The following is a 25967-nucleotide window of genomic DNA, read 5'->3' as shown; positions in this document are numbered from 1 at the left end:
GATTCCTATTGATTTCCAAAAAGGCAGCACCAGATGAAGGAGATTTAGGGTCGATCTAGCCTAATAACTCAGTCCTATCAACAGAAAACTAAAGCAATAGTTACCTTGAACTCACAGGCACGGTCTATTATGGCTGTTCGTGATGACTCCATGATATCAATGGTGGCCTTTTTTCAGAATCTGGCCACATGCCCATGGAATCAATACCAAGCCCCTCAAATCTCCAGGAAAGAGATACCGATTAGGCAAGCTTGGGTCACGTGCCCACCTTGTGGCTAGGAAAAGGCAGGATCCCTTGACTGATAGCCTACCAAGACCATCTGTCAGGGAAAATAGCATTGCTCTTAGCAAAAAAGCCAAAATAAAAGATGTCCACTGGGGGATTGGCCCTGTGGTGTAGTGGTTAAGTTCGCGAGCTCTGCTTCAGAGGCCCAGGGTTTCATCAGTTCGGATCCTGGGCAAGGACCTAGCACTGCTCATCAGGCCATGTTGAGGCAGCATCCCACATAGCAGAGCTAGAAGGACCCACGACTAGAATATACAACTATGTACTGGGAGCGTTTGGGGAGAAGGAGAAAAGAAAGATTGGCAACAGAAGTTAGCTCAGGGCCAATCTTTAAAAGAAAAAAGATATCCACTGGAATGGTACTATAGAAATCTGCAATTACCTAGTCTATTATTTAAATTTTTATTATCCTCTTCAACTAGAATGTAAACTCCGCCAGGGCAGAGGAGTAGTCTGTTTTGTTCTGTAAACCATACAGGAAGCACCAAACCTGTAAAGTAGGGGCTCATCAATGTCTGTTTCATGAATGGGCCAGGCAAGGTCCACGTGTTGCCTGAATTTTTGTTATGAGACACTAAATGAATAGAGCTTGGTTCTTACTTAAAACCAAGTGATTCAATATCCCCTATTGAAACTTCCTCTTCTATCTGTTGAATCTCAAAATTGTCATGAGTCCTAGCAAGCCCAACAACAGCAAGGAGAAAATGCTCAGCTGTGACTTTAGCCCCTTCACAGAAACAACACTCTCCAATTCTCGATGCCTGAACAGCCAGTCACCCCAGTTAGGTGAGCTCTGGCAGTGCCCATTAAACATCCTTTTAGTTTTAATTAAACATCCTTTATTTTTAAATAGCTCATGAATCTTAACTACCAAGTGCAATGCTCTAGCTCCATTTCAGGTATTGATGACTGCTTTAGCTTGTGTCTCAATGCCATAGAAGAAAGTCTCTTTTAATTAGGAGGTTGACACATTTTCTCCATCAGGAAATCAGGAATTTTCTCCATCTCATTTTCACCAACCCCCACCCTAGAAAACGTCGTGTTTGTGTTTCTTCTTATTGTCCTTCTCTGAAGCTCTTTGAGTTCAGAGAGAATGTTTATCTTATTTCCCATTATACGCCTAACACCTAGTGCCATCAGTGCCCCGCACACAGTTGGCACTAAATAAATAGTTCTTGCACTTAATGAATAAATACATCAATGTGCTTTTTCTTTAAGTCAATTTCAATTAAATGCAACTTAATATTGAATGCTATTTCTGTGCCAAGCGAGGCACTGTGGGGAACCCAGAGGAAATGTGATCTTAATGTTCTTATTAACCCATATAGTTATTTTTTTTCCTCTAAGATCTAAAGTGAGAAATAGTGAAGAAGAACAGGTTGTCTGATGAAATAATTTAACTTGTTTGGCACCCCCTACCCTGTGCCATTGGGTGAGCAGCCTCTTGGGGGCAGGACCACATGAGGATTTTCACGAGCCGGGGCATTTTGCCATTGTGGCTCCCTTCCTCCAGGACAACAATTAAAACTTATACTTTATGACTGCACTGGTGTAAAGATGAACATAAGCCAGGCTGGATTCATTTTTATATATTCGTGCTTATTATGTTCTTTTTTTTCTTCTTGTTTTAAACAGAATTAAAATGAAAACATTTATGGGAGCCACTAAAAGTACCATGGGCCCCAGCAGCACTGTGCCTAATGGATAAGCGAGCCCTGCTCTGGGGGCCACTTATAGGGGACCATTTCCCCACCAGAGCAAGGTCTCCTCCTCCCTCCTTTCCTGATGGGATGCAGTTTCAAAGCAGGGAGCTGGTCTGGGCTTTCGAGTTGGAATCCTAACTAAGGAGGCCTCCCCTTTTCCCGTCTGACATAAAAAGAATAAGCTGAGACCTACGGGGGAAAATCCCTACCTGCATTAACCTTCCACAGGATCCTAATCATGCTGACTCTTATCTTTTCTGTTGCTAAGCTGTGGGAAAATTATGCCTCCCCAACACTACAGAGCCCTCCTCTTGTTTATGTAAAGACCCCAATTAAGCTAGAAATAGAATTTAGCACTGCAAACATTGTTTAGAAAATGTTAAGACATCCAGTCCAGTGCTCCTGTTCATTATTCTCTGCTGAAACCTAATATTAGTAACAGCATGTACTGAGGACCTGGACCATGAATTAATAATGAAGCACTTGTGCTGGAAAATATGTGAGCACCTAGTTACTTTATTGGGCAGGCACCCGTGGGGACGGGAGATGGCTCTGTCTTACACAGCACTTTCAGGGATAGTTTTGCAGGATAAAAGTAGTTATCAGTTATTTCTGAGGGATTACCTGCAGGGAAAAAGATAACTGAGCATTATTCTACCACCCACCCTCCTCCCTGCTCTGCTGCGTAGACACAGGGCTCCCCTCACTGTTCTGGCCTGGACCATTTCTTCCATGAAACTTGCACTTTCCTTAAGCACTTAGTTCTGTTGACGTTTTAACACGTGTAATTTCAATTATTTCTTCATCTGGTTTACTCCATCACTAGAGTAAAAACACCATAAGGACAAAGAAAGAATTGTCCAAAGAGGCAATGTGGGATAGTGGTTGAGGACACAGGTCCCAGGTTAAATCAGATATAGACCAGCATTCTATCTCTATGTACCACCGCATAACAGTTGTACAATCTTGAGCACATCATTTAACTTTTCTGATCTTCAGATTCCCCCTTGGGGGGAATAACAATAATTACCTTTCTGGATGTAATGTAAGGATTAGGATGAAAGTGGTGGAGCAGCTAGTACAGTGTTGTATATAGTGATAATTTCATAAATACTAGCTATTAGTATCATCATTATCATTTTCCCCATCACCTTCTTTGTATCCCCACCATCTAGAATAATAATTAGCACACACTAATGATTGTTGTATAAGTCACGAAATTTATTTTACTTGTAATCCTTTGATCCAAGAAGAATGGCTTGAGAGGGTAATTTGTTTTGTTTGGCTGGGTTTTTGACAAAATTACTTTTCCCCCGAGTTTCCTCCTTTAGTGCATCATCTCTACATCCTGGAGGCATCTTTGAATACCTGTTAACAATGTACCAAGGATGTTTTCCAATGCATTTTCCATTTCTGATGAATTTTTCTTCAAGAGAATTCAGAAAAAATTCTCAGCCAGAAATAATTACAGCACCTACCGTTATCAATCAAGAGAAATGTAAACCTGAACACGAAAACATGTTTGTGTACAGAAGTGTCAGGCTTTTGGCTCTGTATGTGTTACTACAACTTTAAGGACTATTTGGTTTATTTCTTGCAAGGCAACTCACTCACCTGTCCCCTAAGACCAGGTTTTTTGTTGCTTCCTGCACATGTAAAAAAATGCCTTTCTACATCTGCAGAAAACAAGTCGTTGTTGTCATCACTATACTTGCCCTGTGAAACCTTAGCAAGGTGATAGAGTTACACCTTCCGTTCCTTCAAGAGGAACACAGCGTTTCAGCTCCAGCGTTGGGCGTTGTATCCAGTGGACCTGATAAACTTGGCTTTTCAGTTTTGTGGATTTAGACATTAAATTACGTTTTAAAATAAAATAAAAATCAAAACATTTTTCAAACCAAAAAAATAAAAGGAAAACCAAGAAGTTAGAATTCTCTCTGCTGATGGAAACCAATTCCTAGGGAAACGTCCAGTCGTTGTGTTTGTAAGCTATTACATAACCGAGGGTAGTACGTGGTACAGGAAATAATTTTGCCCACGCACCTGCACAGAAAAACCCACATCAACAAGTTTGCTTCGGCCGTCAATCTGTGGGACCAAGGGCTAAGTCTGAAAGCAAAGGTGAAATAAAATACGAAAATTGCACAGCAGCCGCAGAGGAGTCAGTTATCCAGAGGCCCCTGCTGAAACCCCATCTTCGGGGTAGAGTTTCAGACGCATTTTGATGTTTTGGTCACCTGACCCAGGCTCTGGAGCCCAATTGGCCTCCGAGTTTACAGGCTAAGTAATGATGTAACCAGAGTGTGTGGGAACCAGAAGGATGAGACAGATACAATTTTTCCCAGTGGTTTATTAGACTTGGCTACTAATTCTGCTTGTTTCTCAGTTTGACTGCTGGTTATCAGGAAATTTGAACTACTTAAAGAACATAATGAGTTTATCTATATCCAGGGTAGAATTTAGTCACATTCACATAAAATTAAACCACAGTTACAGAGACTAGTAATTTGGGAAATTCAATTATTTATGTTTGAATTTGGGAGCAGATATATTTTCATGTATCTATGTTTCGTTTTTCCTGTATCCTTTTTTTTTTTACTAAACATCATTTACATCCCTGACAATATCATTCTTACGTGTGGCCTAAAAAATCCATCAGAATAAATGTGTTAGTTTAACCATGATTTTTCTATTCCTTTTCTTAATCTTACAGAGTTTTTGTCTAAACAGAAAAAAATGTTGATACTCATGTAATTTGTCACTATGGCAACTTTTGGCCTTTAAAATGCTGACACTATATCAGAGACAACCAAGAGAAGAAATTATCCTTGTTTGACAAGAATAAGCAGAACCAGTTTGGCAAATTTCGGGTATAACCAAACTGAGCAGGGCAAGGATGCCTAAGGATAAAAAGCATTTGCTGTTCTACCAGTATGACTTCACATCAAGGAAAAGCAGAGCATAGTCAGGTTTCATGGCAAACACAGATCTCATACTGATAGCAAAACTTCAGGGGAATTTTTTTCTCTAAATTTCCTATACCAGTCATCCTCAACAAACCCCCCCCCCCCACACACACACAAAGAAATCATTTAAGTAATTTCTAACACACACTATATTATCTTTCTGATGTGTTGGCATGAGTTTGTAAAAAGTTTTCCAACTCATAATTCTGAATCGGTTGAGGACAGTCTTGCTGTTATCCCTCACAAGGTCTTCTCAACAGTTCCATAATAGACAGAAAATGTCATAGGTCTCAAAACTGCCGGTACGGCTGGACTTTATAATAAGCCCCCTGTCTGATTTTTTAATCAATTGATGTTATATTTTGGTGGCATTTATCCTCATAAAGAGTATTTCACATTTTCAGAAGACTTAATGTAGTTAGCAAAAATGTCTTCAGAAAAGAAATTCCTAAAAAACACTTCTTCATCCTTCTCCTTGTATATATCATGCCCAACACATATGCCATAGATATGGTGTCTGACATCTACTTAAACCTGTTGGGAACTATATCAAACATTAATGGGGATTAGTGTTAGAACTGGTGTAAACATAGCAAACCGTCTGCTGAAGGTGCATATCACATTTCCATATGTTATGCAGTAAGCAGAGTCATTTAAGAAGCAAGATGTTCAGGTAGCGAGTATTTGGCTGGTGAGAAGTAAACACGTCCTGGATATATTTACTTAATAGCACTAGCATATACGTACCTACCCAACTCTGGTCCTTAAGCTTCTAGTCAAGAGACAGGTCAAGTTCAAGATATGCAATTTCATTATGAAAAACTTCTAGAACATAGATAAAAATGATTTAGTACTTCCAGGTGCACTGTAATTCTTGGCAGAAAAAGTTAATTCCAGGTGCGTAATCTCCTAGAGAAATCTGTTGTCAAAGCTGGATAAAACCATCACATTAGAAAAATAGAAGTTCGCCCATGAACAAAGTATAGGGTATGGCTAGGAAAACTCTCGGCTCCATGCAGAAATTACAGCATAAAAGCGAAACTCCCTTTTACTTATGTAAACATTGCTTGGTTTTGGGCATCATTTCAAAAGAGGTAGGGCTGAACATGCACAAGCATATAGAAATATGACATACTCTTGGTGGGAGGTTTGGGGTGGGGCCCTAGTGCCAAGCCAGACTCTAATACACAGACAAAGGAAGAAAGAAGATGCATTTTATAGCTTACAGATTTTTTCTTCTTTTTTTTTTTTAAGCAGCCGGCCCAACCAAATAACTCAATCAACAACAACAAAACTGAGATGTGCCGCACAGTGGAAAATGTTATAACAGCTTGAATAACAAGGGGGCCCTGGCAGGGGTGGGAATGTGGGTGGAGGGAGCAGGGAGAGAGATCCCATATTATGGAATATTTAAACTTTGTAATTCAATGCACATTTATTAATTGGTTTCCTTTTAAGAGGCACTTATTTATGACAGCTTTATGAACAATATAGCGTGTACAGAGCACTGAAGTTCTCCCATGACTTGTTATTTCCATATGTTCAGATGAAATGAGCATCACATTTAATAGTCGTACTAGCTGCTCTTGAAGTGTTTGCCAGTGCTCCATCCCTTGGGAGTTGTTACCACCAGATTAATATCCTGTGGGTCACTTAATTTAAAAAACCACATTATAAAGGCATTATGTGATTAGATGTGCTGCTTTTACAAACCAGTTGGGGTGTGTACTTTGCATCTGGTTCAGAAAGGCTGGTGAGGCGAAGTAATGAAGACCTCCAACTCGGAGTCTCTGAGAGGCCAATGATGGTACAGACACATGGACGAGCAGGGAAAAATGTGTCCTCCATCTACCATCAGAGACTGCCTTGAAAACAGGATCTAAAAGGAACGACTCGCTTAGTCAGAAGCAGGCCCGAACAGCTGGTCAGAACTGGCTGCTTCAGAGAGAGAAGGGAGGTGCTGTCAATCCGCCATCAGGCCTGCTTGTCACCAAATGCTCATAGTAAACAGAGAATCACGCTATTTCCACGTTTTCTGTTATCAACACCAAGTTCTACCAATTGCAATGTATTTTACTTGTGAATTTAAAATATGTTCTTTATTCCTCCTTTGAACATTTTCAAATCTAGGCATTAGGCAGACCACCCAAAACAAGAGGAAGTGTGCCTTTTGAGCGAGCAAGAGGAATTTGCCACGGCTCCAGGGACACCCTGGAATAGGTCACGCGGCATTTCCTGCAGGAGTTTCAAATAGCATCAGGTGCAGAGGCTCCAGGCAACACCGAAGCATTAATCATCATTTGTGGCCCACTATTGATCATCTGTAAGGAGATAATTCATTTAGGCTTTCTCCAGGCCAGGCCCAAAGGGGCCTCAGGCTACCATCAAGAGGGAAAGTCCCCTGAAAGGCATCCAGGTGGGACATTGTGAACTGCAGAACCCATGTCTGAGGGAGATTGTGCGTATTTCTGGTTACATTCATGGTCGAATAAAAACAATGCTTTCCTTCATTAGCACCAATCTGCAGTCATTACTTCTCTTTTTAACTGTCCTGGGCGTTTACAAATACTGTAAACTGAAATGATTGTTTTAAAAATTAAGTCATTTTGTTCAGTCCTTCAAACTGTCAAGGGGCATTTCTCAGAAAAATTGTTCTCATTAAATATAAACTGATCGACTGTGAAGTTCATTTCCCTATGTAGAGGAAAAGGAATTTATCAGGAGTCAAGGCTATGGGAGATGAATCGGACAACAGATAGTATGCCTACGGGTTTGCCAAAGCAGAAAAATTCCTGACAGCTTCCCTGTAGGTACAATCGAGTTCTTACTCCATGGAGGGAGGTGAGATCCTAGGGAACAGAGGCATCTCCAGTGGCTGCTCTTGAAGCCCCACTTGTAGGTTAAACAGTGATGATCACAAGTCTTTTAGCCCAACCGCAACCATCCGGGTTTGCCCACTACTGTACCCTTAAGACTGATGCAAGAGGAAAAGCATGGAGGTAGGAAAGGGAGGAGTAAAAAGATGAATCATACTTTTTGTATTCTATTCTGCCATTTGCAACATTTCTAAAATACCAAGATTCCCAGTCTCAAGAGAATATGTGAATCTTTTGCTCTATTCATCTTTTGACAAAGAACTAATAATTCCCAATGGCTGAATAATTACTATAAACAATTCCCAGTTTCTTGCATTTGTATCTTTACACTGATAACAGGTGGTGATCACTCCTGATTCGTACAGACCTAGACACTAAGATATTGTTCCAGACTGTGCCACCCTGAGTGGGTCACAGAGCTTCACTGTGTGTAAAATTCACAAGGTTGTTGAGAAGAATTGAGGTCATGATTATGAAAATGCCTTCAAAAATATGAAGCACCACAACAAATTCAGGAACAGTGGTGGCTATGAAGATGATGATAAGAGAGAATAGAGGTGGAAACTGTGTACACTTATGAAATTATGGCTTAGTATTTGTCATTTGGGAATTTGATATTTTTTGGACATCCAGGACTGGGATTCTAATAAAAGTTCATGAGTACAATGGTGATTCTCAAATAAACATTTTAAATATGCAATGTACACTTTTCAAAAGAAAATCCATGATATGCCTATTTTTCTAACTAGGACTATCCAAAGGTAACAAAGACGTTAATGCCACGTGCCCGGCCTTTTTCACGCTTCTGGAAGTTATCTTCCCCAGATTTGCTTACATGCATCACCTCCCCTTGAATGATGCTTGGGAAGGCCTGGTGATGGTCATCTTCAGACCTTTAGTCGGACTGAGATACTGTCCTTCCTATTCAAGTGCTGTGGTTTCTGTCAAAGCGTGAAAGCAACGTGCTTCTCAGTATCATCACCCAAGAGATTTTACTTTTGGCCATCTCGGTCTGCCTCAAGTGACTGCTAAGTGATGGAAGGGTGAAAAGGAAGAGTGTATAACAACGAGAACTAAAAATATGCCCCAAAAGATGAGGGTGAAAATCCTTTCCCAGGATGAGGATAGAGACTTAATTTTGCAACATCAATTGCTACCCTATTAAACAAGCAACGGCACTATAAAAACTTTATCTTTCTAGATAACTGCACATATCTCTGTCTCTCCTATCACGGTCTCAGGTCAAGGAAAAGCATATTGATTTTTCTGCAAACTTCCACACCTTTCTTTTCAGTTGACTAGCTGGAAATCTGCTATTCAAATAGGAAGCTATGTCCTGCTTAGGTAACTGAAGTTGCCAGCAGAGCTTTAACTGAAAAGAGCCTTAATTGATAAGACATTCAAGAACAAAAGCACTAGCCCAAAATCAAATTCAAGGGGCATCTTCTTGGGCCAGCTTTGCAATGAACGGCAATGATTTATAGTCCACCTTGCTACTCACACACACAAAATAAGGCTGGAGCAAGAAGAGAAATGCTATACACGGAGACATGAGAATGATAGCATTCTGGATGGACAGATTCTTATTATCCTTGTTTTCAGACAAGTAAACAAGAACAAGAGTGCATGGACTACTCCGCGAATGGAGGGAGGTGGAAAGCCTGTGCCCTATTTTCTTGTCCACCTTCAATGTCCTGTGCTAGGATTTCAAGAGTCCTTGAAATCCTCCTGCTTTCCTCCTTTTGCCCGTTATTTTCCTTGTCTACAGTGGGCATTTTTCAACTCTGCCAACAGTGGCTGTGAATCTGTGCTCTGAGTGTCAGGACCCTACAGAAGAGGTTTGCTAATTATCCGAACTCCCCCTGCTGGTGGGTCTAACTACAACCCAGACTCAAAACACTAATCTCATTTGAACACAGCAACTGTTAAAAATATTTTTCAAGTTAATCCACACAGTAAAAGAGTAGGTCAGAAAAAGTAAGACAACTTTAAAGGAAGGTGTATTTTACTTGAGAATGTAACTCCCTATAATATAAATAAATTGGAGGTTTGACATTATTTTTAAAACTAGCCTTTGTGATTAGGTTTGTGAAATGTAAAATAGATGCGTTGGTCTAATTTTTCCCTTATTCTCTTTTTGTTCCTACACTCCTTCTCATTTTTGTGGTTTGCGATATTTCCCTTTGTCTCTAAGCTCTAGACTTCTACTTAATAAGTACCAATAAAGATTGGATGTTATCCTTAAACAGTGGTAGCATTCCCCACCTGCTAATTGCTTTATTTGTACTTACTGTTTCCGCCCTCTCATCAACAGGGGCTTTAGCATAAAGGGCAATGAAGTAGAACATGATGAGGCGAACAGGAGCCAGCCGAGTGAATGCTTCTATAATTACACAGTAGCCTGGAGTAGCTCTTCTCAAATCAAATTATGAGCCTGGATTACCTAAAACTCTCAGGACACAGCCCAGGTTTTCATTTGTCTGTCGGTTACTGTCGACACGCAGCCCTCTTTCCTCTTGCCTTTATTCTTCACAGAGATATTCAAAGCTCGGTTCCAATGCAATATTCCCAAAGAAATGAGACATTGTGGAGAATGTCATTTTCTTAAATGGGTCACCTGACCCCATGTGTTTTATAACTTATCCAAAAAAAATTTTTAAGAAATTTTTTTCACGTTTGTAACCACCCCTGTCATTTGCATATCAAAGTCTATTCCCAGCTGAGCTGATTCATGATTCTTTGGCAAATATTTATGGCTAGTCAACATCTCAACCGCACAGAACGCAACTGGAACAAGAGTCACTAGGCCTTGGCAATGTTTGGCTTCTTGTTTGAACACCTGACCATCCCCTCGGAAATGTACACTGCACTGGAAATAACACAGTAATAAGAGGAACAGACTCGAGGTCAGGCCATCTGGAATAGAGATTCAATTTTGCTGCTGACTAGCCTTGTGGCTTTGAACGATCATATAGTTTCTCATTCTTTTCATCTGAAACTCAAGAAGATTGAACTAGATAATCTCTAAGGTCTCTTGTAGTTCTGTGGTTCCGTTTATTCATAGTACTACATGGATGACGTACACAGGAGACTTAGTACATGTTTGACTGCACCAGCTAAGCAAAGCAAGATAATCGATTTCTCAAACGGTTGAAGGGGTTATTGAATCACGATTTGGTGTGTCCAAGATCAGGTCAAAAAGTGACCAAAATGTGGTAAGTCTTGACGGGTTGATGGCTCCTGGAGAGACAGAAGCAGTGTTGAAAGCTTAGTTCTGCCAGGCCCTATGGGGTGCTGGGTCAGTCCACCACAGCTTCTGAGGGGGGTGGGCTAGACGATCTCTAAAGTCGTTTCCAACATTGAAATTATGGCTCAAACAGAAAAAAATTCAAATCACCACATTCCTATATGTAACATTCAGTGCATTTTACTCTATAATCTTGAGGAAAAATGGATATTGCTCTGAATAATTATGTAACAAATAGTCTGTTATATATTACTCTGTATTGCAGAATTTTCAGTTGGTTTACAAATACACATTCAAAGTGGGCATCTTGATGGGGAAGAAAGGTAAGATTATAACCACCAGAAAGGTAATGGAAATTTTTAGATATGGTCATTATAGAGGTGTGTTCTGACATCACATGCCAATTTGTTAAGGTGACCATCAAAAACATAATGAGATTTTTATTTTCATAGCTAATACCTTAATTTACAAAGTCACACCAAACTAAATTGAAAATATTAGTTACATGTCTCTTTTTCTTACAAAAGCTCTGTTTCTCATAGTAAAGTCTTTTTTAAGCCACTCATTAGCTAAAATGTTACAAAATAAGCTGAGTTTTAAATTGATTCCACTTGAGAACTAAAGGGCTTAGTTAATGATGAAAATTGAATTTAGTTTTCCATATTATTATTCTTAATTTAAAAATTATAAACATAAGTGCTAGCACCTTCTAAGTACTTTCTGTATTTACTTAAAACACAAGCTATATCCACAAGACTAAAACACCCAACCAGTAAGATATCAATAGAGCCAGTCAACTCACGAAATGCCAATGACCCCAACGTGGACATGGTCCTTGTTTATTGTCCTTTATGAGGTTAACTGAGATGGATGGGCAAAAGAACACCATTCTGGAATGCATTAGATGAGCAGATTACAAAAGAATTGAGAACTTCCAAGTACACAAATTATACACAGATAGGGTAACAGAAATTTGATTTATGGTATTTCAAGTCAAATCTGAAGCCCTCACTCCAGAATTTTTCTGAAACATTTGAAGAACTTTTAAACCTACTTTGTAAACTTCAAAGGTTACAAAAATATTAAGGTTAGCCCATTTAAGCTTTGCTTTTAACCACTGTTTCTCTCTTTACTTATGGTTGAAGCAGTTAGGGAAAATAAATTTTTCCAAGAGTTAATTATATAGTATTTGTCTTTTTTCCATTTATAATATCCTCTCCTTTCTATTTCATTTACTTGCCATTAACAACACTACATTTGACTTGTTCATCTCATAAAGATGGAAATTTATATATGTGTATGTGTATATATAATATGGATTTTACATACATACACAAACAGCACGCAAAAGGAAGCATTGCTTGGTTTTCAGGCTGTTCTTTTTAAAAGAAGAATGTACTGCTTTCTGTGACTCCATTTCTAATCAGCAACTTAGTCTCAAAACTTTCTCCTAAGTAAGCCTATAAAATATTCTTGCATAGGGGCTGGCCTGGTGGCATTGCAATTAAGTTCGCATGCTCTGCTTAGGTGGCCCGGGGTTCGCTGGTTCAGATCCCAGGTGCAGACCTACCCACCGCCCATCAAGCCATACTGTGGCAGGCGTCCCACATATAAAATAGAGGAAGATGGGCACAGATGCTAGCTCTGGGCGAATCTTCCTCAAAAAAAAATTCTTGTATGGAATAATGGTTACACATCCAGTATCTGAAGCCAGGCTATGGTTGCAATCCTGGTTCTACTTTTCCTTACTTGATAACCTTAAAAAACTGTATAACCTCACTGTGCCTCAGTTTCCTCACCCAAAAAAGTGGAGAAGATAATGTCATCTACTTCATAGGATTTTTGTGAGGATTAAATGAGTTTATATTTATAACAAATTTAGAATAACACACTTAATACAAAGAAGTATTAGACAATTAGATATTATTACTATTGGTTTAGCTTATACTACAAAAGTATGTCTACAATTAGACTACTCTCTTCATTAAAGATTTTTCAAGTATATAAAGTCTTCAAAATATAAAATCTCATATTCCATCTTTTCCTTTACCCCCACCATTCTCCACTAAAATAAAAGATTTATTACTATTATTTTCCATGAATACTTACGCCAAGAAAAATTCCCAACCTGGTTACAAACAAGTACTGTCCAATAGAACTTTCTTTGATGATGGAAATAGTCTATATCTACTCTGTCCAATACTGTAGTCACTAGCCACATGCAGCTAGGGAGCATTTGAAATGTGGCTAGGTTGACTAAGGAATTGAATATTTAATTATATTTTATTCAAATTTGAATTAAAGAGTCATAATGGCTAATAGGGCTACCATATTGGACAGCACCATTTTGGAGCATTTTGGAGTCACACCTAGACTTGAATGCATGGTCCTGACACTTACTACCTCCACGACATTTCATCTCTTGGAGCTTCAGTTTCTTAACACGGAAAATAGAAAGAGTAATATCTATCACCTAGAATAAATGCAATAATATTTGTAAAGGGCTTAGTGTAATACAGTTTATAAATACTAGTTTTCCTGATTCTCTACCTTCCTTTAAATCGGTATTATTTAGACAGAACAGCTCTTAGAGGAACCAGACACAAAGCAGAGAGAATCTTTTAGCTCTTTTTGGATTTCAAAACGACAAACACCAGCCCCTCAGTGTTCTCATTTGCTTCACTATAATGGTTAATCTTGAGTGCAAATGCAATGCTCTGTTTTGAGAGACCCCTGAAAATGCCTCAGCATCTCTCAAAAGGCACTAAACTAGGAGAATACTCAGGACTCTCTCATGCTATACAGTGCACGCGGGGTCCCCAGCAGGCAGTGGTCATGGAGAACCCATTTATGCAGATCCCCTGGATGGTGGGCCAAAATCCAGGCAGCCTCTTGTTTTCTCTGTCAAAAAGCAATCACTGCGGGCCAATGTTCCAATAATCTTGTCTAATAATCTTGTAATATGACATCAATATCCTCATCAAAAAACTGATCTCAAACAGTTGGGGGCACCCAGGAGAACCACTTTATATTCAAACTCCTCACAGTTACATTTCTAAAAGGTGTGGAAGAAATTTTCATGCATCGTGGAAACAGAAGTGTGATCTCTTCCCGTACCTTCAAGGACATGGTCCTAAGGGTCTGGGATACACAACCTCAGGGCAAAGATGAGCAGAAAATCACAACCCTGGGTCTTTTATGAAGAATTTTCGGAAGTACACATTGAAGTCTTAGCATTCCTAAAATTGGGACTTGACTTCAGAATGGCAGGATGGTGTTCAATATACTTTGTCAGCCACCTTAGCCCTTTTCTGAGGTTATCCTCTCTTGTGAGAAAGCTTTTACTATCAAACTCTTTATCTGATGCTTTAAAGATTTTAGTTAAGTTGGCTCCTTACTAGTCCTGAGCATGAAGACTTTCTGGACATCCTCAGCTTCAGGAGAACAAGCTATCATGACTGTAATCCAAAGGTAGGAGAGACCAGACATATCCACTCAACCGTTATAACTTGTCTGCCAAATAAACTGTGAGGAGGAGGGATACATTGATGAGAAACATTGATTTCATCCAACTCTGGGCTAATATATATCCAAAGGGAAGAGAACCAAAACAAAAAAATGCCCAAATTACGTGAGACAGCATGGTGCTCTGGCAAACTGACTTGGTGTCACAAGATTCACTCCTAATCACTCAGTGACTGTGAGATTTCGGTCCAGTTACTTGATTTTTTTAAGCCTCAGTATCTGTAACATAGGGATAACATTACTCTATCTTGAGGATTATAAGGATTAATTAGAAATGTATATAGGGCTCAGCACAACAACCTACCGTAGGACTGATAGTGAACAAAGATTTGTCTTCTTCACTCTTTAGATATTTCAAAATAATATTATGATCATTCCATTTATCATCCATCTTTGGCCCAGTCTTATCCAAAAGTATTTGCTTAAACTTTTACCCAGATATTGAAAATGAATTAATCCTATATGAAGACAGGATATCAATTACAGCAAACTTTGACGAAACTTTGGGATTTACTTCTCCCGGGCCTCTAACAAAGTTCAAATAATAAGGATTTATTTCTTCCTGGATGCATGAATTAGAGGAACAAGACACCTAGAATCTAGACCTTGGGCACCATTTGCCTGATTTAGTACAATTTCTTTCTCGCTGAGCAGCCTTTTACCATTGTTACCAAAGAGATCTTCTCCACTGTGGGTTTTGACCACATCAACGCTCTTCTCCTCTAGGACTTCCTATTGCATTACAAATAAGACACAAGACCCTTGTGGGTGGCTTCCAAGACTTCTTCTGAGTCACAGTTCTTCTGGGTCACAATTACATCCAAGGAAGACCTCACTCCCCCGGGGTTTCCATCTGCATTCCTTGACTGGCTCTTCTCATGCCAGCTTGACATTCTAGCTTGCCCATCCCTCTTTTTTGCTTGAGGAAGATTGTCCCTGAGCTAACACCTGTGCCAGCTTCCTCTATTTTATGTGGGAGGCTGCCACAGCGTAGCTTGACAAATCGTACTAGGTCCGCCCAGTATCCGAACTTTCGAGGCCCAGGCCACCAAAGGGGAGAGTAGGAACGTCACCACTAGGCCACCCAGCCGGCCCAATAGGCACTCTATTCTTCTCAACAAGAACCAAAACGAGAAGGCACATCCTCCTCCCCAGATACACTTGCCTCAACAAAGTCTTATCCAGACTAGAAAGAAAACCTCTTTAGTTTCTCATTACTTACAACTGCAATTTATACAAATTTGTCCTGCTCTTTAGCCACTTCACTCACAGAGCACCCTAGCCCGGTGCAGAACATGTAATTAGCACACCATAAATACCCGTTAATTGATTGACAATGTTAATATTATTCACTCTTTTCATTTCACATACTTGCTCAGTGTTTTACCTGTTGTCTATTTATCCTCTGTGCCTACCTCCATTGTTGTTTTCTCTAAAACGACAAGCTGCAAAGTGTAGGAGCCACGTTTCTTTGACTCACTGTGGATAATGGGCTGTAGAGAGATGCTTAAACAGGCTTTTCAATTGATTGATTAATAGAACGATTGATGGATAGATGGAGGAAAGGGTGAATGCATTACAGCATTCTCCATTTGCTATTCCAACAGCCTAAATTTACCAGAGGTGTCCCCCTTTGCCCCTGCCGCCTGCACAAAGCACCAGAGGTAGGTGAGAGTGCGAGGTCAAGGAACAGCCGTCCCCACCGCACACAATAGAGAAGCGCGTCTTGCCGAGGATGCGGCTGCTTTTTCCGCTAATTACTGCAAAACATCTTTTGAAGCAAGATGGCTATTTTCAATTATTTCTTGGTCATTTTCTTAGGTTTACTGGTATTTCTTAAGTTATAAAAGGAAAAAATCAACTAAGAGGCACTACCCTCTTTTTATTAACCTCACACTTTTTAACTCAGAGTTTCACTAAGTGCAACTGATTCCCCGGCCATTCATGACTTATTTACTCAATTTCTAGGCCAGTATACATTCAGTCTGCAGATGGACTTTGTTTTATAAACCTAAAAAAGACGAAAGAGATACACAATACTTTTAAATCTTTCAATTGCCAGATTTAGCTTAGAATGCATATTAACTGCAAGTCCAAACTAAGGATCTTGGGGCTCAAAAGTAATAATTTTTTGCCAGATTGTTTTAACCAGAGAGAGGACCAAGCAGGACTAGACACACGGAAGGAAGCAATGGCTCTTAGGGTTTTTGTGAATTCTGGCTAGAAATACAGAGCCATGTCTCTGCTCATGTTTATTTCTACCAGTGCTACATGTAACGTACAACAAGGATGAATTCCCTCAGAACTATGCCCTGCGAGCATTCCCAGGGGCACTAACTAAAATCCATTACTCTCTCTGCCACTCAAGAAAAATATCAGAATCTAATAAGTGAACAAACTAAAATATAGTCAAATTTATTTTCTAATTATTCATTTATTCAGAAAGATGTACTGAGTACCTACTATGTGCCAGGTATGGTGCTAGGCATTGCAGATACACAGGTGAGAAGATACACAAGTTCTCTGCTCTCAGGAAGCTTGTGTTCACACAGTTTGGCCCTTTCTTTGCTAGTAATTAATTCATTGGATACAGTGTACCACTGGTACGTTCATTCCTTCTCTTTGGCTCCTTAGCACTGCTCTATGGGCTGTAGAAACAGACAGAGGTAGGATCTGAGCTAATGGAGAGATATAACTCAATCCTCAACAAATCCTCAATATCTACTATGTAGAAGGGACTGGCTGGAATGGTGCCTGTGCCCTTCCCTTTAGCCTTGGGACGATCCTAGTAACATGACTCTATAATCACTCTAGAAACTCCATTAACCACGAACGGTTAATGGAGACTCGTGGCTCTTAGGAGAAGCTGTCATAATATGCCATTTTAGAATAATATTTCACAATAGATTTATGCTAGATTGCTAATTTTAAAAAGCAGTTTATAAAACATTATCTGCAGTACAATACAAATTTGTTAAAAGCGAAAGAGTAACTATGGATAGAAAAAGACAGCTGGAATACACAGCAACATGCTGGCCGTGGATAGCTCTGGTTAGGACTGTGGGTGCTGTGCATGTGCGGATGCATGCGGACACATGTGTGCATGCGCTTTTCAACGTTTTCCAAATTTTCTATAATGAAAGTGTTTACTAAATTCTCTAATCATAGGGAGAAAAATTTTACCCCTCCTCTTGAAAAATGACATCAAATATTACTGCAACAGAAGCGGAGCTCTAATGGCAGAAGAGCCAGCTCCTGCCTAGGCAGCCTCCTTTCGAGCTCATGAGGTGACGTTATTCAGCCTTGTCTACACTTGGAATAAAGCTCTGAAGTTTTCCTTGTCAAATTTCACTTGGGCCTGTTAGCCAGCAGCAACCGAGTGACCATAATTTTTTAAACCCTGCTATTAGGTACGGTGCATGGGTGGTATTTCATCACATATGAATAGTTGGTAATTTTTTACAATAGCACTTATTCTCCTGAAATAAATCATACATTCTTCACAAATGTCATCAAAAGAAACTTGGTATCACAATGGTATCAAACATAAGATCTTTCAACAAGTAAAATTTTTTTTAAAAGACGGGGTGGGGGATTTCTAAATCGGCCAAGATGCTATCCTTCCTTGAGATGTATATTAAAAAGAAAGAGCCTGCTCAAACAAAAGTGACGACATGGCATACCTTCCTTCCTTTTAGTCTGTTTCTTCCAAACTGAGTGGCCCCCCTCCCCTCCTTGGAGAAAGTACAAGGCCATTCACCAGTGGAGAGAAAATAAATGTGCAAACTCTTCGAATCAGCTTGTCACAAATTGGCAAATACTGGTTATGGTTAATTATCTGCAAAGATTTCAGTCTTGTCACTTTTCAATTTTCTGGTCAGCATTTAAAAAAAGGAACCAATGCTAATTAACAAAATGATTTTTCAGGTCTTTTTAGAGCTGATCTCTATAAAGCTCTTGGAAAATCTTGCTTTTGTTTTGTGTGTGTGTGTGTTTTTTAAGTTAATATAATTCCCTTACTCCTGTATGAAAGCTAAGAGAACCTGCCCGCTTAACCCACTTCCTAAGCAGGAAAATACTTTTTAAAAGATTACTATTTTTTTAAGCACAGATCTAGATGCTGTGGGTTTCTGCTGCCATTCATCTGTGTGAATGGCAAAAAGAACTTAAACTGCCCAGATAGAAAGTTGTATTGGAGAGTTAGCAGGAGATTTGCTTCACCACGTGAATTATCTCAGGATAAGAATAGAATCAGAGAAGATGGTATGTACAGCTAATATAAAGTCAAAATTATAGATATGCATGTAGATAGTTCAAATTAACTACTAGTTCCATTTAGAAAAGAATCTCCTTCTGAGAAAAGAGGGTTGGAGTTCATCTGCCTGCTCCTGGCTCCTTTACCTTTGAGCTTTTGGGGGGCCAGAAATGCTAACCTTAATTAATGGAAGATCCACTAGACCCCAGGCAAGGGTTTGGGTCCCAGGCCCTGGTCTCCCCCTGCGCCTGTCCCGGGAGTAACGAGCAAGCAGGCTTCATTACTGGCAGCTCAGGGGAAGGGTCACTGGGAATGGCTTTGCAGGGCCCTCATTGAGCGATCACTCCATGCTGAGAGGAGCTGGCCGTGCTCTCGGACACCTGGTCATTAACATTGCTAATTAGCAGCCATTAATCAGGGCACTCGCTTTTTTTTGTTGTTGTTGCATGTCACCGGCTCAGAGGAACCAAGTGAATAAGAAGATTGTTTCATTACCTCCACAAGAGGTGGAATGAAAGCAGTTCCCATCAGCTCAAGATGAGATGGATTAAGGGAAAGGTTAGACAACAGTTTGAGATGAGCTGGGGGTGCGGGGGTGTCGGGGGGCTGGGAGACCTGAGCAGTCTGCTCAGGGAAAATCAGTCACCTATAATTAATGAAATCTTCTGCAACCTAACTCTAATCACCGTGTGAGTGTTCCTCCAACAACCAAATTTCTGTACTTTAAGAGCTTTATTTTCTTCTGTTGGTGCAGAGAGTTATCTTTAAGCCATTCTAATTCTGTTTGGAACTCAGTAAGTTTTGAGTTTGATATTTTCTGCTTTCTCAGTCTAAATTCATCTTTTCCTTCTAAAATATTGACAATTTAAAATTTTAAGTAGTTATAACAAGCATTTTTGGAATATCTTCACTTTTTTATCAAAATGGATACATTCCAACCATCAAAAAGTAATAAAACAATAATAATTCCAGATTTTAGAATGAAAATAATAAACATAAAAATAGAATGTTTATCCTTACTCCAAACTGCCCCCAAAAGGCAAGAGGGAATGAAAAGACTATATTGATTTGTATATAATGACACTGAGAGGAATAACACGTCATTAAAAAGGGCTACAGATTGTGTATCTGTATGTGTGTAAATTGTTTTTTGTTGTTGGTAATTCAAATGCAATGTGATGGACATGTTTTAATGGAGCACATTCTCTTCTGGAAAGGAGGGTGTCCTGTGTATAGAGCACATTATATTTATCTCAATTTCTGGAAAGAGGAAATCTTGGTAACAGGTTGCATGTCCCAGTGTTGTCATCGTCATCATTTTTTATTGAGAAAAAAAATATTGTGAGAATACTTATTTAATTAGCAGTTAGTTAGCTGTTATGAATTCGTTCGTTTATTTATTAAAATGTTCTCATCCAAGAGCTGCAAAGCAGATCTCCTTGACCTATGTGGGAAGTTCTCTTTATTAAACAGCGAGCACTTCATCCAGCTTTTTGCCGTATCTGCTGGGTCTCTCTGTATCGGGTTAGAGGATGTGATTTGCAATGGCACTGAGTGACTAAGAAGCAGAGATTGCCCAAGTATTTATCAGTGTTGTGGCCTCATCTGGACATGTGTAATAAATATACATTTGCACATGTAATACGTACCCCTGTGCTTTCAAAGCAAAATTATTCATTTACTGTGCCCTACATTTCCAAACAATATAAGGCTAAACCTGCTTTTTATATATTAATTTGCTCTGTTTATCAAGAGCTATGAAGTTGTGGGGGGAAGGAAGCAAGTATGTAAAACTAATCTGAGGAGCATTTCAATTGGGTTGGAAATCCCTAATATGATTTCTAGGACTTCATGGGAAAGTTGAACGCTCAAGGGGAAATTACACAAAGAACAGCTGAGAAAAAGTTGCATTCTGGCACAGAATCATGCAAATGGGGCACATTCTTCAGTTTTCTCATGACGGATTGCCTCTGAAACCACTGAGCCAAGCTGCAGCAATGCTAATGAGGGAGATGCATCAATGAACAGTGTCATCCCAGGGGCTTCCAAAGGGGGCCGGGGGATGGGGAGGGGGCCTGGGAGGGAGTTGGAGGAGGAAGAAGGAAGAAAGGAAGAAAAAAGAAAAAAGGCGGGGAGAGGAGGGGAAAAGAAAAAGAAAAAGGAGGGAGAGCAGTTGAACTTTGAATCATTAAGGCTAGACCATTAAGAAACAAAACTGACTTAGCAGGTAGGCAATGGAAGGTACCAGATGAACTGTCTGTAATTATATCCCTTTCAGATTTTAGAGATTTTAAGAAACAAAATAAGGTAGAAGATAGAAAACTTTTTAAACTGTCTGCCTGTTGGACTAAAAATGAAGTTAAAGTTGGGAGCTAAAATCTCTACCCAGAGAATAGCTTGTGGTTTCTTTATTAAGGACTCCAGACTATAGCGGAACAGGCGAGGGGCCATCTATGCCAGAGGGAAAAAAAGTAGCACTTTTCAGTTTTAACTTCTTTGTGGTTGCAGATTTCTCATTTGAATATTAAAAAAAATTGTAAATGCATACATTTGTAGCTCATTTACCACACATGAAAGACAGTTTGCTTGTCATTCTAATTGTTTTGAAAGATTTTTTTTTTCTCTTTAAATGAATACACACAAAGTTTTTTTAAAAGAGTATTTCTCTTGAGCTTAGCAAATGATCGCTTTCCTGGAGATCTGTGAGCAGATTTCTCTTTCTCGAGTTGCTAAAATCATATACACCGCTTGTTTCCATCCCCACCTAGTGAAGGTAAAATTATCTACTTTGCATTTTCCTCCCATTCTGGACCTCCAATGCACTATATTTGTCACGGAAATCAAATCAATAGCTATTTATTCAGCGCTTATTACGTTTAAGGTACTTTAAAGTATTTTTATAAAGAAATTTCTAAAAAATATGTAACACTATTAAGTTTCAGACCTTTTAAAGTAGTAGGAAATTTCCAAACATTATGAATTGACTCCCTTTATAATAACACCACAGTGAACACAGCCAATTCGGTATTGATGTGAATTGTATGTTACACTTCCAAAATGTCCCACTAAAACTTATTCAGTGCTGGTTCAATCAAAGTAGAGCTAAACTGTATTTGATTTTTCCTTTCAGCAGCTTATTTTATTAGCATCTGGTTTTAAAAATGTGAACAGCCGACTGTGCCCATGTTTGCTAGCATGGCCTTTTCAGCTCCGTTAACTAGGTAAATAAACAACTTAAATAGAAAAAAAATGACTGTGGTAAATTTAAATCCTTTACTCAATGAGGAGTATATAAGGAACTCTGCTCTAACCCATCAATATAGATTGATGCTAAAATCAGGTCCCTTTTATTCTTTTGCAGGATTTCAACCAATAGGGACCGCAAGATTCAGAATTAAAGCAGAAAAAAAAAATCCCTAACTCACTCTATTGTCTATTACAGTTCATATGGTATAGTTTCCAAGACCACCCACAGGTCTGAGGCTGCCTAATGGAAGATTGTATCAGCTGCTGTACCTAATGACGACTAGATGAGTTAAGAATGAAGTGTTAGCATTCATAGCACTTGTGGGCATAAAACAGATTATTCACGTCATTTCAAAGATAACCTTTGTAGCAAAATGCATTAATTTGTGTAACACATTTGTAACTAATCAAGCACATTATCTATCGAAACTAGCCTAAAAAATGTAAATTTCTCAGATAAAAAAATAAAATTTATTGCATTAAAGGATCTGATAACATGTATTTAGGCAATTTTAAGTTATATATTAATGAAAACTGCAAAGTGTGTTTCTGGAATCTCATAGCGTCACTTAATAGCATAATTATGAACAATGTTGTTAATTGGTGGTTCACTATTGTCCATCACACACCTGAGATCCCAGAGTGTCTCCAAAAACTTCCTCTCTGAAAAATCTCCAAAGGCAGGGAGAATACATTCGAACCACAAGACATCTGGGAGTGAAGGCTGAGGCAGCCCCTCTTCCTGCTCCCGACTTCCTTTTCAAGAAGAGATGTTTCTTTGAAGTCTCCTGTTTTGTTTATTAAATCCCTACGATTCACCCCACAAGATGGCCATGTTCGTTTTAATACAAAAATGTTTTAAATTACTGTTTAGTTTGCTTGCTTTTAAATAGAGTGAAACTGGCACCCCAGGAAGATGCACCATGTTAATCCTCCCCTCTCTCACGATCCTGGCCCCCACCCCCACCCTCCCCACCCCCCACCATACTGTTTTCCAGGGCGAGAGGGATGCAGCGATCAATGGTCCTTCCTCTGGGTGGAAGAGACCACTCAGGTCTTAGCCCTGCTGCAGACTTACTGTGTGGCTTCGGGCACAAAAGTTCCTTAGCTGTTTTGTTCCCTGATTTCCTCATGACGGGGGTAAATTAGATGTGGATCTTTAGACTACTTTCACTCTTAGGATGCTATAATAATTCTGGTAACACATTTTGTTTGTTCAGTGGAGTGGAATGGCTACTGAAAGGTTAATGTACATTAGCTCTGTGAATCTTTTCTAACATAAGGATTTTAAGAGTGCCTGGCCTCCATATGTGAAATATAAAAATGAAAAGCTACTTACTGTTTTGGCAAATTTAATCCTCTAAAACTTTAAATATCAAAACCTGGAAAAAATGTCTTCTTTGTTTTTCCTTTTGTTTTTGCTTGTTCAATAAAACCATGTTTAATTAGAATGAGTAACTGCTAACCTTTTATTAACCAAAGCTTTTTCTTAGAGCATAATTCCAAAAGAAAGATGCAGAAAGAAACCCAAAAACCTTGTAACAAATTTTTTTTCATTCAAAAATGTCTAAATTTTGAAAAAAAGGCAAAGTCTGAATTTTGTACACAGCTATTCATTAGACTCACTGTCCAACACGTCTGCATCCTTAACTGTGGCATTTTGCTTTCAAGTCCAGGCTCTGGAATTAACCCTGGTTGAAATTCTACCTCCACCAATCAGTTGTAGAGTTATTTATCCTCTCTAAACCTCAGTGCTGTCATCCCGAAGATAAAGGTAAGAATAATACCTCATAGAGTTGGGGGAGGAGATTAAATGAGATAATATATGTCAAGTGCTCAGCGCAGTGTTTGGCCCAAGGTAAATACCCCATTGATGTGATCTATTACCATTACCAGATGGTGGGAACTGATGTTCTCTTTAATATTAAAGGCCCGTTGTCAAGGTAAGACAGATAGATGAAGCATGTAGGAGATATTACAAGAAGAAAGTAACCACAAACACTTAGTCAAATATCATCCAAATTGTCTTCCAAAATGCCTTCTTTGATCAAAACTAAAAACACTTCCATACTTCCTACCTCTCTCCTCTGCATGATCCCACCGCCAGGCCACTCTCATGGTGCTCAGCCTGTGTGGACAGGCCTCACTGCTGGCATGGTGACTCCCTGCACATTCAGAATCAGTCGCTAGGATCATTGCAAGGTTACCTCCTGTCCTAGCTGAGAATCGTAACCCACCCACCAGCACCCTCAGGCTCAGGCTGGCCAGGGTCACCCTCACCTCTGTGCCACTGCTTGTGTGTCCCCTCCCTCACTCCATCCCAGGGCAGTCTCTTTCTTCCCAGGTTTCAGTTTGCACTCTTCACTCCTTCAGTGGCTCTCTGTTTCATTATCAAGTCTAAACTCCTTCACACAGCCTTCCAGGCCCTTCTTTACTTCTTCAACCTCAATTCCAGTCTTGCCCTCCACCCACCACCCAACCTCCAGCCATGTTGAACTACTGAAAGTTCTCCAAACTCCCCATATTCACCTTCACCTCCAGGCCTTTGGGGGGTTCTCTTCTTTCTAGAATATTCTTTCTCTCCACAAAGCTCCCTGTTCAGACTCCACATAGCTAATTCCTATTTGGTCTTAAGCTTATATGAGAGCCCATCTTCCTGTGGAAGATTAGGAGCCTGATCACATGTTCCATGGCAATCCAGCCCTTACCCTTATCAGAATTTCTTTCAAATATCATTGCAATAGGTTATGTGCTTGTCTGTCCTATTCCAAATAATAAATTTCTTGACAGCAGGGGCTAATTCACCACCATACCCCCAGCCCTGAGCACAGAGCCTTCTACATATTAAGTCCTCAGTAAATATTTGTTAAATGGATTTCTTTTGTATCTATCAGACTAATTCATATAATCATCTTCCGTGCCCAACATAAAACAGGTATATCGATAATAAAATTCATTTTTAATATATTGCCTCAACATTAGAAACTGCCATTGACTAGCCAACCACAGAAGAGACAGAGACCTAATGAAAGACATCGACACTCATCTTCTTGCCCTACTGTCCTGGAAAATAAATAAAAACATGGGTGCTGCAGAGAGGCCCTTGAGAGCATAGAACCGTAGGAATAACTGGGAAGATTTCCATCATGAAGTCACGATTGGTGGTGTGGAAGAGTTTGGGACATAAATCTTTAAAAAATGTTTTGTTTATGATCAGGAAAAACTGTGAGGTTTTCCAACCCCTGTGCCTCTGCAGTGTGTGCGTGTGTGTGCGGAGGTGAAATGGGCAGTTCTCTGTGTTGTGTTTTACAACTCATACTAGTTATTAAGGAACGCTCTTCTATATCGTCCTCGACCCTGATCTTACTAGTGTTTTACCCAGCCAGACGCTCCTTCATGTCACACACCAGCAAAGGAAAATCTCAAACACCTCAGCTCCAATCATAATTACTTTTTTCTGGAACACCCATCTCACTTCACTTTTGACTTTATGCCCATTCCACTTTCTCCAGACTTTGGATCCTATTTGGGCGCCCGTTTTTGGCTCTAAGTGTGGATCCTGGAACTTGGTTTTTCTCAAGTTTTCCCCCTTGATGTTCTTTTAGAACTTCGGTTCCTTACGCTCAATGTTTGACTAACTTCACTCCTAACCTTTAATTCCCCTGAAAGAGTAGGTTTTTTCTAATCTCTTTTATTAGAAATATATATTTCATACACATCAAAAGCCAACTTAAAAAATAAATAGCCATTCTAGAACCAAATATCCATGGTGGACTTTGGACCACCTGAGCCCCCAGCCACACAAAGGGCTGGTGTTTCCAGAAGTGGAGAATGTGCACCACATGTGGACACGCCGCTGGAGA

Source organism: Equus asinus, chromosome 5, assembly GCF_041296235.1.
Source record: "Equus asinus isolate D_3611 breed Donkey chromosome 5, EquAss-T2T_v2, whole genome shotgun sequence".
NCBI lineage: Eukaryota > Metazoa > Chordata > Mammalia > Perissodactyla > Equidae > Equus > Equus asinus.
The sequence above is the reverse complement of the archived record's forward strand: the minus strand, read 5'-3'. Positions refer to the sequence as shown.